The 16,414-nt window shown below is 34.5% G+C and overlaps 1 protein-coding gene across 2 annotated transcripts in view; it reads left to right on the top strand.

The window, feature by feature from the left end:
• Positions 1 to 1,207: 1,207 nt before the first annotated feature.
• The window catches only part of LOC116164189 (acyl-CoA desaturase-like), a 46,548-nt gene continuing 31,341 nt past the window's right edge, over positions 1,208 to 16,414 (top strand). Inside the window, exon 1 of one of the 2 annotated variants that reach the window (XM_031478330.1) lies at positions 1,208 to 1,475. The gene's annotated coding sequence lies outside the window, so the exon portion shown is untranslated. Of the gene's footprint in view, positions 1,476 to 2,070; positions 2,149 to 16,414 lie in introns of those variants that run through there. The other variant, XM_031478327.1, reaches the window with a different exon arrangement.

The raw sequence follows: 16,414 nt of genomic DNA on the forward strand, positions 1-16,414 counted from the left end.
TTTTGTTTTTGGCATAATTGGTTTTTTTCTACTTGGCCCAATTAATTATATAGTAACTTTTGGAAGGTCCGGATTCGATGTGAACAATGCTTTAAAGCAACTCCCTAAGCTGTTATTGTTAGTAGGCGACTTCAACTCACATTCAGAAATTGATGGCACATGATGGCTATACTGGTCGAATTAGTAAACCTACTCGTCAAAAAAATGGTGTCATTGCATCGCACAATGATAAAAACCTAATACGTTCTAAGAAAACACGTGTAAATTCACGTAGAATAATAGGGCAAAGTATGGAATCTTCACGGGTAACTGTGTCTACTCAATGAGTAGTGCAGCACATACTTCAGCCGTTTGGAAGAAGAGATGCGGGTACTTGAAACTAGATTATTGCTTTCAAATATCAGAGGGGGCGTCATCGTTTTCAGAAGCACTAAACCACTGAACATCTCGTCAATCTAGAAAATAACATTCAAAATACATTTTTACATCGACAATGGTAACAGTATTTTTGGATCTGAACAGGTTTATGACCATGACTTGGAGATATAACCATTATATAACGACGTAACGAATAAATCGGGTTTAAGAGTTAAGGGTCTATTTATGATAAATTTGCAACGCACATTTCGGACAAGAATACAAGACACCCTATCTCAAGTCCATACGATGGAAAATGGAACCCCTCAGGGATCTGTTATGAGCTATACCATTTACACTATGGCTATAGGTACCTACCTTATTTTTGTAATACGGACAATAAAAAGCTAGTCATAGTATTGAACAGTATTTTGTGTATACAGTTCAATAAATAATATGAATGCCTGGTCAAGTTGGTATCACTGGGATGAAAGGGCAAAAGAAAATACCCAACGAAGGCATATTAAACGGTCCATAAAAACATAGAACCATAGTAACTTTTCATTGTGTCTTCTTAGAGGTTTCACAACTCAATTTTTAAAAAATTGACCCGCTCTGTAAATGAACGTATAGGTATAAACGAAAAAAGTGAAGAATCGCAACGACAACAAGGAATACTTAAACGGAATGGGCAGAAAACACATATTAACGATTATTAACATTAACAACTGGCGCCGTAATAATACTAATCCAAATGTAATAAAACAGAAGATGTCTATTACAATATTTTATGTCATTTGGTCTTGTCAAAAAAAACGTGATGGTTCGTAATTTTTATATACGGAGGAAGAGTTTTAGGTATAAACGCGGTACATAGATCGCTCGTACAGGGGTCAATTAAATGCATTATTGCAAGATGCACCTATATGCATGAGTAAAATGTGTAAAGTTGTAGAAGCTAAGGATAGTTCAACGGACGCAAAGTTCTGAACAAGTTATGTACTTAGATGCAATAATATTCGGATTTGTTTCGTATGGATGGATAGACCAAGGTTGTGTTGCGGTATCGTGCGTTCCTAGTGTCCGTATAAGTAATACAAATCTGATTTATATCAATAGTAAGTATTTATAATAAAATACTCATTCATAGGCTGTAGGTACGTAACGGTTAATTTCAATTGAACCCCAAGTGCAAATAGGTAATGTGGAAAAAATATCGATAAAGACTGTGACCTGTTAACATATATAATTGTGTAGCTATAGGGTTGATGAGTAAAGGAAATATTAAAATTATATTGTCCAAGAAAAGAAGGCACACTGCTTGGAATTCAAACGCCAATGTCAAGTGAAATTAGTGTAAGTACACTAGAAAGGTGGCGTAATGACAATTGTATACTGCAATAATTGTGAAACCGATAATTTTGAATCGATTAATTCTATAATAATTTCCCTAAATGTGTAATTAGTTCGGTTACAGATAATTACCAACAAGTTCTTAAGTTGTACAAGGCATAATACATTTTCAATTAATTATGAATGGAAGTTAGCACCCTTCCACCTTGCAATTTGTATTGTAAGTAGTTGGATACGTATCGCGATCATTTCCTTCAAGGACAAACAGCATTTTTAAAATACATGGGCAATTAAAGGAACAACTACTATGCATAGCATATCTAGGCGATAATGAAATAATGAGGAACTTTAGACATAAAACATCATTGTAAAAGCACCATATCCTGTAGTATGAATTGTGTAATGCACGAACTGTAATTGTTCCAAAAATTCACTAAGGTATGTCATAATTATAGCAGTATTTCGTGTGTCTTTGTTTACTTTTAAGTGTCAAAGTACATATACAGGTGATATATGCGTTTCCTTTTAACGCTTCTTACGTAATGATTAAGTAGGTATGTTAATGAGGTATCCTATGCGCGTGCAAGAAGAATAGCTCCATCACCATTAAATTTTATGCAGTAGGATTTTCAGTGAAACATCTACGTAGGGCTTCGTGTAATCATGTGCTACGGCCTACGGCTAATAAACTCAAATTATTAAATTGAATGTCGACTGTAATTATAAAATCCTATAGTAATAGTAGATTATATTGGCTTGCTATTTTGGGGTACGAGCAAATTTTGCATTTCCACGGCGAAGCGAATTAAAAGTTCACTTTAGTTCGCACGATTCCTTTTTTTCTACAGAGGTTGTACCTACTCTACTGTACATACAAACGTTTCAAAAAGTGGCGCGAGGAAAATAGAAACATTAAAAATTTATTAGAGAATGTAGGTACATACTTTCGCGATTAAATAAAAAGTTGAATCGCCCACATTGTGGTCGCAATTTTATACAATGATTAATAATGATTTTATCCCATTCAAAAGTAAACTTTATTTTTCTAGATCTGTAGGTACTATAATACCTTAGATCTCACAGAAACAATTTCTATAAGGAACTGTATTTGCAATCTCCCAGCACCTCGATAAGCAGACGGTTGGGCGGACGATATTGCTTACAATAACATTTTCCATTTTTAAAATACGATCAAAATGGCTTAAAAATATCTGTTAATTTAGAGGACTTCAAGCACTAGTAGAGAAAAAATAATACAATATACATACAGTCTGTTCTACAAAATGTGTGTCACACATATATACACATAATTTTATATGTGACATTACGATCTATCTGCACTGAGAAAAAAGTTTGGTTACAGTAAACAAATTTTATTTTGAGTTAACAAATATTAAGTTCAAATGTCAACAAACAAATAAAATGTTTTTGTTACCAAATGGTTTGCTCAATTATGGCAAGTAAAGATAACTTAACACATAGAAATAGTATTTTTACCATAAGCAATAAATGATTGAAATTAATCCTACATATTTGTTTGAAGATAATGCTATTCTTTAACTGTTAACATATAATTGTTATACCCTAAGCTTCAAACTGTTTGATAGTAATGTGGTATAATAACTATAAATTTGATATTTACTAGCTATTAAAGAAGGCAAAATTCGAGGCAAAATTGGTATTAAATTTTGTTTAATAATGATAATGGAATATGTTGATAATATAGATCTAATGGTATTTTATTATTAAGAAACGTTTTGTACTAATTCCGGTATAAATGATACTTACCACAATTTCTTTACTAATCACAAAGTGATTTAAGAATTATGCACTTGATGGGCACAAAATATTTATTAACTTTCAACTTTGATAGGATTAAACGGGATGTAAATTAAATAATATTAACAACAAAAAATCCAAATCAATAACTGTTTATTTTTTAAAAAATCCTGTAGATAATCTTAAATGTGCTAAAAATACGTAACTGCGTTAATACACTACTTAACTACTTGTTAATTTTACTAATAATAAAAAGAAAAATAATCATTTATTCTACTTTAAACATATTTAACACATATTGTCCACCAGCAACCAAATGTATGTTGAACGTGTTCAATATATACCTAACCACACCTATCAGGATGTATAGTATTACAGTAATAACTAATAACATTACAAAATAAAAACACACCTTTATCTTCTGTAGAAACATACTTTACAATCCCAACTATACAGGTAATTCACCGACATCCTCTGGGTCTAGAAGTATCAACGCGCAACCAATTGTGAAATTCACTCCATTAAATTTAAACGACTCAACTTCGAAAAGGGATGCTCAATTCGGTACGCGATCTTTTAATAAAATTCTATGTGTTTCATCCATTGTGTTTTTTTACAAATTCTAAAAATAAAATGCGGATGTAATTTTCAATGAACTCGTAGGTATACCAAGACAACATTAATTACCAAAATCAAAATTTAGTTCCCAAGTAAAACAACCAAAAAGTAAAAAATTAAAACAATATAGCAAACGAGCTCCTAGTATGGCTATAGCTTGGCATTATTATATGGCTAAACTAAAGCTATGCTCATTTTGTGTTTTCTGGTAGGAATGATGGCATAGGTAGGTACCATCATTATTAATTATTATTAATCAATTAATGCAAAAGAGGACTACTACACTACTTTAGAAACTAATATGGCTAATATGGGTACTCACTTACCTACAAACACTTCGGAAAATTGCGCTAAACCCGCGCGCCGCCTCAATAATTTTGGCTAGATTCCATATTAGTCCATATTTCCAACGTAAAATTGAAACACCACAGATGTGATTTGTTGGATTTCGGGAAACAAATTAAAATCACATTCACAATGCACTTTACTGTTTTATAATATCACCCCTGTAGCCGCAGCCGCACTTATTAATGACTAATTCAATGAGGTAACTACGCAGTATGCTTGAAATCAATTAAGATGAAAAATAAGACAAGATGTCAACATCTCAACTTTGCTGTATGCAGTACCTACTTTATAAGTGTAAAGTAATAAGTTCAGCATTCTTTATTGTTAGAAAGTATCATGTCATTTTAGACTTGTAAGCGGTAATCCTAAAGGTGATTTGTTTAATACTATGCCAGTATATTAATATCTAAAATACAGACAGATACTATATGATTTTCTATATATTAAAGAATGTCTATCTTATTGTTTAATAAACGATCTTAAAAGTTAAAAACGGTAGGTAACGATAAATAAATGCGGCCCAAACAAATTGATTTGTTAAATTTAAACAATACCTTTCGCTCAGTGTGATCGCATATCGACACTTTTGTTTTTAAAAGCAAGGCAGCGAGTGCGAATGAAACTAAACTAAATGGCTTTAAAGTGATGCATTTGAACATTCAATCACTTACCAATAAATTGTCTGTCCTTGAATTAGTAACTGCAGAACTTAATCCAGATTTTCTTTGCCTTACCGAAACTTGGCTTAACAAGGAATCAATTGAAGCGATCTCGGTGGAGGGCTACGATATTGTTTCCGCATTTACTCGAGATACACATATCCATGGAGGCTCAATGATACTAGCAAAAAAAACATTTAAGTGCGCACCCTGTGCTCAATTAAATAAGTGTAACGTGGAATTGCACTTTGAATCATCGTCCACCATTGCGGCAATTAACGGGAAGAAAATATGCTTTCTCACAATATATAGACCGCCGAACGGAAATGTTGAATTGTTCTTCACCAATATAGCTTATCTCTTAAGTATTGCTAATACAGTTAGTGATTACACTATTCTGTGTGGCGACTTCAACATAAATTTGTTTTCGTGTTCCATTGAAACCAGGATGCTTTTAGACTTATTTGATTCTTTTAATCTAACAAATAAAAACAGTACTGCTACAAGAATTCATGTTAATATTAACAATGTAATCTCGAAATCGGCGATAGATTATTTGGTAACTTCGATCCCCACCAATTATTATGCCTATACAACAACTAATCCACACTTATCCGATCACTTTGCTAATGTGATCGTGATATCACAGCATTTTCTTGCGCAAAGTAATGACAAAAAAGAGACCAAAGTGTGTACATCTCGCGTAACCACTAATAACAATTTAGACAACTTCAAATCAACCCTTGCACTTGTGAACTGGGAGAATGTATGGGAGTGCGATGATGTAGACTCGGCTTTTCAATTATTTTTTGAGACAATTCTATGGTTATTCAATCTTATATGTCCCGTTATAACCAAAGTGGTAACAACCAGAAGTACTGGGCAAGGACCAAGGTGGTTTACATCCGAATTAGCAATTGCTAGGAACGATCTAAAACACCACTTCTCGCAACTAAAATCTTGTGATTCCCAGTGCGTGTTCAAACACTACAACTTAAAAAAGCGAAGATATAAGCAACAAGTTAAACATTAAGCTAAACGCACATACTATCAAAAGGTTATATCAGACTCACAGAATAAACCCAAAACCCTGTGGACAATGGTGAATCGTGAAACTGGGCGAAATCGTGAAAAAAGTAGAATTGCACTAAATCATGAAAATACACTAATAACTCACACGCAGCAAATTTCTAACTTATTTGGAACATACTTTTCAACAATAGCTTTGGACCTGACCAATAAGCACTTTGACAAAAACACGACATGCTCTGTTACATTAGACAACAGAATTAGTCAATCAATCTACGTCTATCCAATAACACAACACGAACTAAATCGTACATTGGATTCCCTAAAAAACACCTCGTCATCAGGAGAAGACGGTATCTCTGTGAAAATCTTGCGACACATTTGGACGTCCATTGCACCTGTCATACTACATCTATATAACAAATCATTAGCCTGTGGAACTTTCCCCGGCTCACTAAAAACTGCTCGTGTAATTGTGTTATACAAGAAGGGGGATCCGACAAGTATTGAAAATTACAGACCAATATCATTGTTGAGTATTTTCTCCAAGCTCTTGGAAAAAATTATCTCCAATCGATTAACATCATTTATAAATAAATTTAAAATCTTGCCAGCCTGTCAGCATGGCTTTCGGTCAGGGATGTCTACTGAAAGCGCAGCGTTCGATCTACTAACACATCTGTACACAGAACTAGACAAAAGGAAACTGATCAACGTTCTACTGTTTGACATCAGTCGTGCCTTTGATACCATCCAAACAGAATGTATCTGTTATAAACTCGAACATCTGGGTGTTAGGGGACCGTTGCTCGCGTGGATAAGATCTTTCTTGACGGGAAGACAACTATACATGGACATAGAAAATGTGCCATCTAGATCTAGGACGTTTGAAGTATCTTTGGGTGTTCCTCAAGGATCAGTGCTTGGTCCTCTGCTATTTTTGTTATACTGTGCTGACCTTCCAAAGTTCGTAAAAATTAGTAAATTGGTAGGTTTCGCTGATGATACTACAATTGTGGTCTCGGCCGATACCTCAAATGATTTACTTACTTTAACCAATCTTGCCATGAAGGAATTTAAAAACTGGTGTTGTGTAAATAAACTTGTTTTAAATGTTGAAAAGACCGTATGTCTCCAGTTTGGGAAGATGAGGCCATCAAATGAAACCAATATAAGACTTAGTGCAAAGTTTTTGGGTATTTTTATTGACGATGAGTTATCGTGGCGCCAACAAATAGACCATGTTTGTAAAAAACTTAACAAGACTTTTTATGTGCTGTTAAACTTAAAATCGAGTTTAGATCAAAACGCTCTACTCACAATATACTATGCTCTGGCATACCCCATCTAGCATACGGTGTAATAGCATGGGGTGCAGCTGGGGAGTGTAGTAGAGTATTTACATTACAAAAAAGACTTGTTCGACTAATATTTAATATTAAGCCCCTAACTTCACATAAAAACACTTTTATTGCCATCAAAATGCTTACATTTCCAAGCATTTATATTTATAAGTCAAGCATGTTTGTCCATAAAAATCCTAAATACTTTACCCCAATTGAATGCTAATCATGACTATAAGACAAGAAACTCTGATATCCTCACTATTCCCGTTCACCGTACGACCAAATTCGAAAAAGGACCATTGTACAATTGCATAAAAATATATAATTCCCTTCCATCTACTATTAAAAATTTGAAAAGCGACATGGCATTTAAAACGGCACTAAAAAGTTTTTTAGTGCACAATTGTTTCTATAAAACAAGCGATTTGTATACACTGTGATTTATATTGACCAACTGTGATACGACATATTTTTAATGTGTTTTTTAACGTGTTTTTTAATGTGTTTTTGTTAATATTAGTGACTATGTCTATGTCAATGTATATTGATCACAGGCAATAAATATATTATTATTATTATTATTATAATGTTTTTAAAATATACATACGGTTGCTTTAGAAAAAAAAAGAATAGGTTTGTTATTCAATATTTAGAAATCATATGAATTTTTTTGACAATGGCACTCGCAATCGCATGTTTTTTGACAATGGTTAACTGTTAAACTGTATGTACTTTATGACAAAATAGCATTTGTTTCTTGATGATTCTGCTAAACGAAAAATAAATCTAAAAATGCTACAATCTGCTTTCCTCTTATCAAAAATCTACTTTATTTGCAGTGTAGAATTTAGTACTACTGAGCAGAAAAAGAAGGGTTTAAGGTAAAAATTAAGCTTTCCCATATTTTTTAACAAATTGAAAAATTTAGAATGAATACCGGAACACATTGTACAAATTTCAGTCAGTTTCATTTAACGATTCTCGTAAAACTAACGGCGCAGAAATGATCGTTTGCAGAACAAGCTCTGAGGAACCTACTGCCTCCCAAATTTCAAAAACGGTATAATAAGTATAAAATATGGTGCAATATCCAAAATGTTATACATATATAAAGATAAGGTAAACATTAATCATTGTGTTTGATCTGCCAGTGTGTCGCGTTTTTCTCCTTTCGAGATAATAAGTATCACTTTCAACCCTTAGATGGAAGACAAAACACTTTGATTTAGTCCACGGTGTAGAAAAGATCAATATTCCTTGTGCTTTAGCAATCATCAATGTTTAAAATTTAAACTAATTTAAGTGTATTTATGGTCACCATTGAGCAGCATAATCATCTTTTCGTAATAAACACACCAAACTATGTCTATAATATAGGGTGGGCGTCAGCGCATGTTGAAGTACCCTTAAGGTTACAACCTAAGAATATTTTCAACAAAATGTCAATTGTTATACAGGGTGATTTAAATGGAGTTGCATTTTTTTTAATGAAACTCTCTTTATATTATTGCATATTTCGATTTCTTGGTCATTTTTAGTGTGACTTTATGTATTATACATGATATCTAAAAGGAGTCGTTTCGCCGCAATTTTTTCAAAAAGTAGAGGTAGGTACAGTAAAAATTGAATATCGCAGTGTTACTAATCATGAAATGTACTAACATACGCCGAACGGTCAGTCTTTTGTGTTAAGTCAAGTTTTTTTATTGCATCAAATGCAAGATTTGATTGACTTTCTAGCGATATACGCATGTCGGTACTTATTGCACATATTTTTTGTAATTCAACAATTTCTAATAAGTCAGTGTTTTCGATTTGCAAAGCCTCTCAAAAATCAGTAGGCCTTTAAAAATTATAAACACCAATTCAAATTTTAAAACATTTACACCAAATAAAAAAAACAAGACAAATTATAAATGTTGCGTTTAAACCAATGTAAATCAATTTGAGTAGTAAGCCATGAAAAGCCATATTGGAAAATATTAAAACAAAATAAAAAGAAATAGCATCTGTCACTTTAGTTCATTGACATGTATAATTCGATTTATTATTTTTATTTTGCTCAATGAATATGCGTCTATTACTTTTGCAGAGTAATATATGTCTTATGGTAAGCATTATTGTCGCTGACAGTATAAATACCATAAATAGACTAGTAGATAAAACTCTCGCCAGGAAAGATTGCCGGTCACAGCATACCTTGTGTCGATCTACGATCTATGTTTTTCTTAAGATGCGAGAGACTTCCGGAATAGGATCGTGCCAATGTTGAACGAAACGTCTTTTTGTTCAACATTGACACGATTCTATCCCGGAAGTCGCTCACATCTTTAGAAAAACATAGATTGTAGACCGGGATCAAGTGTTCTATGACCGGCAATCTTTCCTGGCGAGAGGTTTATAAATTGTACAGACCCTATGACTCATATGCCAATCAATATTGAAATACCTAATCGGAAAATGAGCATTCCTGCCAATGTAGGCATACCTGGAAATGGCCTCGTAGACATCAACGCTGCAAGGCAGGTTATCTCGCAAGCACGTGTATATGTGCACACTCTAACCTTGACAGATATGAGGAATTCCCTGAAAGTGAAAAGTATAGAACTATGACAACGAAACTGGGAAATGCAAAATACTCACTTGTCCATGATCACTGATCAAGTCCCGGGTTGAGAGGCTATGTGAGATGAAAGACGAAACTAGGGAGGATAACACATCCACATCAACACTTACTTAATGGTCACTGTGCAATATTTGTCATGGGAGTGTATCGATAAACATATTATAAACCCCTAAAGCAGATCTAAAATAGTGGCAGAGCACCTCGGTGTGCCCCTACGGGGTCATTGGAATTGACCCATTTTCAATAGGCTTATTACATGTGGCATATAGGTCAACTGTGTTAACTGAATAAGTTCAAGCGTTTGCTAGAGACAGAGAGGCGTTACCCCACAGGGTCAATGGATTTAACCCATTTTCAATAGGTTTGTTAGTATTACATGGTACGGTACAGCTTAGAGCTCCTCTTTCAGCAGTAATAGACGTTATTGACATTTAAAATTGAAACATAAGTACTCTCATCTAGATTGCTACGTGTCAAACTTCATTATTGCATACGATCATTTTTCAATTTTTGGCCCCACTAAAGGCATGCGTATCCAAAATCTGAGACCATTGGTTGTCGTATGTAAAAGTTATGCACGTTTTACTTTCAAAAACAGCACCTCGGGAAATAATTCGTGGGGGGGGGGGGGGCTTTTAGACAGTGAAATTTGGATGGCCGTCTGGCACACCTTCAAGGTATAAGTTACCTACTGCAAAAAATTCCAGGACTCTAGCACCATTCCCCTAGAAGTAGTTCAAAATGGCAAAAGTGGGTCCGGAAGGACGGACGGACGGACGGACGGACGGACAAAACGCAGACAATAGCAAATTTGTTTAATTCTTAAAAAATGCGCTAAAATAGGTTGCGGTATCTACTATCCACAATGGGAAAAAATGTGTGTGTGACTTGCACTTGTAGATATTATTAAGCGGCAGAGCAAAGCGATACAAGCTTTATAGGAGAGTCGATGGTGTCCGTCTGTCCGTCCGCGGACACGATAACCGTCAAACTCTTGGACCGATTTGGTTTAAACTTTGCACAGTTGATCTATATGCCACAAGTAATAAGCCTACTGAAAATGGGTCAAATCCAATGACCCCTTGTGGTCACGCCTTTCTATCTCTGCCAAACGCTTGAACCCATTCCGTTCAAACTTTGCACAATTGACTTATATGCCACATGTAACAAGCCAATTGAAAATGGGTCAAATTCAATCACCACGTAGGGTCACACCGAGGTGCTCTGCCGCTTTTTTAGATGCTTTTTAGGGGTTTATTTTCAGTTAAAATGGACTGTCTGAGTTTTAGTTTTCGCAAATTAGTTCCATAAAAATGCATGATTTATGTGCCGCCCACCCCCAATATGGACACTCTCGTTATAGGTATAGTTAAGTAAATATAAAATATCACATGATGAAAGACAGAAATTAGCAATCTTTAATTGCATTTCCAAATGAATTATTGCGATTATATTAAATAGAAAATAAAAAGATCATCTACATAAAGCCATAACGGTTCGACGTCGCATTACATAAGGACCTAGACTTTGCTACCTAAATTTATGTAAATTTGATACAGAAACAGACATTTATCTTAAGCTATCTCCACGATGTACGAATACTATTATTTATGGTGAAATATACATAAACGCACATAATTATTGTTCCGTCTGAGAGTCTGAGACTTCTCTAGGTCATTCTCGCGTAATACTATGAAAGTGGCTCCGATCGTTAGCATACGTACTAAATAACTCTCAAAAAATTTGGTTCGTATTAGCATAGCGGATAGATGAACTCTCGTTTTCATTTGTTAGATTAATATGCAAAAAAAAACATTCTTCGCACTTCCTTCTTTACACGCAGTACAAGTAAGAATTCTTCTTTGTAATTTTGGTTTCTAGTTTAAACGGAATAAAAGACGCGTCTTCCTTTACTAAGATTAGCTGTAAGAACCGTAACGGAATGCTGTTCTAAGTATTACCAGTTTCCAGTAACTTATTGGCATCGTATTAACGTTTAAACCACACTAAAGGATATAGGAAATTGTTTATATTAATTTATTTAAACAAAACAAAGATAATTAATAATTAATTGATATAATTTGCAGATTAAATTTGCCTTCGTTATTGATCACATTAATAATTGAATCTTTCTTTAGATTTCGACAGCGCTTTATCCTAAAGTCTCAATCCAGTTTCTGTCAGCCATTGATCTTGAATCTGCTATTGATCAGCATGATCCAATCAAATTCTGCTGTGTTGTGTAAAAATTACGCAATGTTACTCACATACAGAGTAATCTAGAGTTATTTCACTCCGAGCCTAGTGATTCACAAGGGCGCAAAATACTACATCTACCTAGAAAATCAAACAGTACGGTAGATAAAGATTTACTTAAATCTTAAATGCACGCTATTTAAAAGGGAGAAATGCAAAAGATCCCCTCTAAATCATGCTGTTATATAGAATTCCCAAAATGCGAAAAGGGGACATCGGATTTTCCAGCCGTGCGGCGTACTTAAGATAACGATCCAAAATTAAAACGTCAGTAATTAATTTTACAGCTTCCATAAAAATCTAGGACTAGTCTTAAAAATCAGGTGAATTAAGCGCGCTTCACTTGACACTAAACACGTGTTAATCAGATACCATTTGCTGCAATACATCTGATTCGCTACCGGTATTTAACTTAACGGTAGTCCAGTTGATATCCATTGTTCGTTGAAATTCTTGAGTCAGGCTTAGGTCTGCTTGTCTATCGTACTACGGTGGCTTTGCAAGCTTTCATACTCGTTTTCACTTAACATTTGGAAATTAAAATCGGTTATTAATGATGGGAACTGAAATCGTACAATATTCAATTTTTCTCGTCTTCCAAAGCCGTCCCGACAACCGTGTAACTCGTTTACCCTTGGTTTTATATGGTTCATATAGGTAGAGGTATATTTCATTTCTTTTAGTGCATCTTCCTCTTATTTAGTAGAAACGATCGACATTCTTTGGAAACACGGCAGCCTCAATTTTGGGAAGGTGAATAGGTACTTTTAGGTCGATACGATAAAATTCCTAATGTATTACGAACAATACTCCTTTTCCAGCCGGTATAATTCATGTCCAATCAAGGGAGATCTAAATGCCTCGGATTGCATGCGTTTTCATTTTTATTTTATTATAGAATAGTTTTAGCATTGGGTAACCCCCCCCCCCCCACATTAGTGAATGGTGTTAGTAGTCCAGTCAATTTGTACTTTATGGTTACAAAAGGTCCTGTAGAAGATTTTATTTTTCCGACTTGTTTAAATGGTAAAGAGAGAGAAAATTTCAAGTTTGCCAATGCGACTGACGTCAGGAGAAATTACAGTTTTTCTACAATAACTCGCCAATGGTAATACTTAGGTGAAATCTTGTTTTATTAAAATTGTAGTGTATAAAAGTACCTTTAATTTTATATTTTATTTGGCCCCCTAACATGTATAGTTTAGGAGGTACACCAATTTAAAGTTTGGTGTTTTTAGTAATTTTTGAAAATAAACCATCTTTTACGTGTTGGAAATAAATTTACACAAATAGATTAGATATACATATAGAAATAAATACCTAAATCTATTTATTTAATCTTTAAATTTTTGCTGGAGTCTATGTTTTTCAAAAATGAAGTAAAAACGCGAAACTGGATAGATTGACTTGTTTAGTCGATTTTATAAACCGCTTGTACCGCAATGTATCTAACTTTCCTTCTGGTTAGTGGTTTGCAAGCAACACTGTACAAACCGCATAAACATCTTTTCTCCTGCCTCAGCTATTTCATCAACGCTGGCGTCTGGCTTATTAGAAACTGTCACAACTTCCTTCATCGCAATATTGTTTTATAACACTTCTCAGAATATTTTATCTTCCCATGCCCAAAGACGGAGGAAGTGGTGTCACACCCACTAAATGCGTGAATAAAAATAATAGTGCCGGAGTCATATTTGTAAGACTTCGTTGAGTAAAACTCGTCTGCTTTACTTCCATTTCCAGGGTTTCGGAAGAATATGTTATTGTGTCCTCTTGCCGACAATAAAACTAAGTAAATATCTTCACCTATTATCACTATACGCTTTTAAATTCACTTACTAACGAAAGAGCAGTAGTAATGATAAACATCGGCATTATATTATATTATGAGTGCCCTATTCTGACCTTTCGTTTTCAAGATATTCGGTTGGACTTCACCAGCAATAGATAGGTATCTCGTTCAAAGGATTAATCTTGCCTTTGTGAGTACTCTCCTCCAACAAACCGTTTTCGAGATATTCGCTCTTAAAGTTATGCCATCACCAATGGATATATTTCTTCTAGACGCCTTGTGTGCCGACAATTCGCTCTTGAGATGGTAAGGGGTTGATGAGGAAGACTATGATTGCAGAAGTTCAAACTTTCTGAATGTTTTTGATCGATCAGAGATCTCTTCACTACTGAAATCAGTTTGAAATGCTCTTCCGAATGGTACTCTTCTTTAACGAAAGGTTTTCCACATGAATCCTATTTCATCCGGTCTCGTACCAAGCTTCAGATGACAATTTGATCTCTCGCCCCAACAGGCGCAGATCAATCTGGTATAGATACCATAATTATGCAACCCTAAATTTTAACAGACACGTAGATATTAAAATCGTATTTGTCCGCTAAATTTTATTGAAAATGCATCGAAATAAATTACCTATAGATTACCTATGGTATAGCTTTAGACCTGACCGATTCCCAATATTCGTTTCGCAATGGCAATCTGACACACTGTATTCAACATGGTTCCGTATGGCATTCCACATGCAAACCTGTTCAGTTGAATGTTGAGTTGACGATACGCCACTTTAGTAGGAGCCGCAGCGTAATACCTGGGGCGTTCTTGAAAATAGCCAAAAGTAGGAAACGATAAAAAAATCTTGTGAAAATACATTTAAATTTTGGTTTTGTAAGCAACGACGATGACTATCGACGGACTTGAAGAGGCTTTATCTGACAAAAACTGAGGCGGAAATACATGACGAAGAGAATTCTGCTATGCATATAAAAGTTTAAATTTCTGTTCTCAATACTACAATCTTTTAAACAATGCCTATCAATCAATTCAAGTATCATTATCGGTGTTGAAATTCTTGCGTTTCTAGGTTTCACTTCAGAAGCAGTGTTGGATATAACATTCTTACCGCATTAAGCTCAATTTACATTATACTTTTTTCGTCTAGAAACTTTGACTAGAACTTGTACTAGACGAACTTGAAATTTTGACAATGTAAATCAGAAAATTCCGTGCAAGTTTCTAATCTAGAAACTAGTTTTGAAACTCGGTCCAGACTCATTTTCCATCCAACTTTCATACTTGCGACTTGCGCACTACCACCAAATTAGAACAAATTCCGTGCTGCCAACAACTTTATTTTTATACTATTGAACATAACCTCAAATATAAGTCTCTTGAATTAGGTACATGTACATAGCAAAGATGAGTTTCTTTTGCTTGTTATTCATATTTGTTTCCAAGCAAATTAAATTAACCTCAAAATGTACAATAGGTATTGAGATTTGTTTTCCGAAATTGGCAGCACTGCCATTGAAACAAAAAAGTCAATGCACCAAACAGCGGTAAATTTAAATTTCTAGTATAGTGTTGGATCTAGTACAAGTTCTAGTCAAAGTTTCTAGACGAAAAAAGTATAATGTAAATTGAGCAACAAAACAAAAAAATTGAAAAAATGTCTGTCTTATTCTAGAGTCTGGTACATGGATCATATAAGTATTAAACGAAAGCTTAATACTCGTAGATATATAATGTCAAGAGGTGAACCCCCCTCGCACTAAAAGTACTGAAATCCAGAATAGAATAAGGAATTTGAACTCTTTTTTTAAGTAAACGATAGGGACCACAAAATGTTCACCAGCTCCTAAAATATACGGCGGCAAACCTTGATCGCGCCCCGGGCGCCAACGAGCTACGCTACGCCACTGAACAAAACGCTCGCCAGTTGTCCATTCATAAATCAAGGCATTGTGTATAGTCTTTATGTATAAGTATAATGTACATATATAATAGGTCAATTTAAGGAGGACTGTAATCATGTTGAATACTATACTGGATGTCCAAACGAAAATGTGCAAATGGGCGTAAGTTAATTTTTGAGAAAAAACCACTACGACAAATAAAAGGGGTCCAAAACCACATTCGCAACTCCTACATTCCAACTCCCTAAAAAGACACAATGACAAAGAGAATCCGCATAAACGTTTTATAATGCTCGCGAACACTAAAACGTTCAAAATGCATCACTTCCTTAAACAGA

The sequence above is a fragment of the Photinus pyralis genome, unplaced genomic scaffold (genome assembly GCF_008802855.1).
Source record: "Photinus pyralis isolate 1611_PpyrPB1 unplaced genomic scaffold, Ppyr1.3 Ppyr1.4_LG2, whole genome shotgun sequence".
NCBI lineage: Eukaryota > Metazoa > Arthropoda > Insecta > Coleoptera > Lampyridae > Photinus > Photinus pyralis.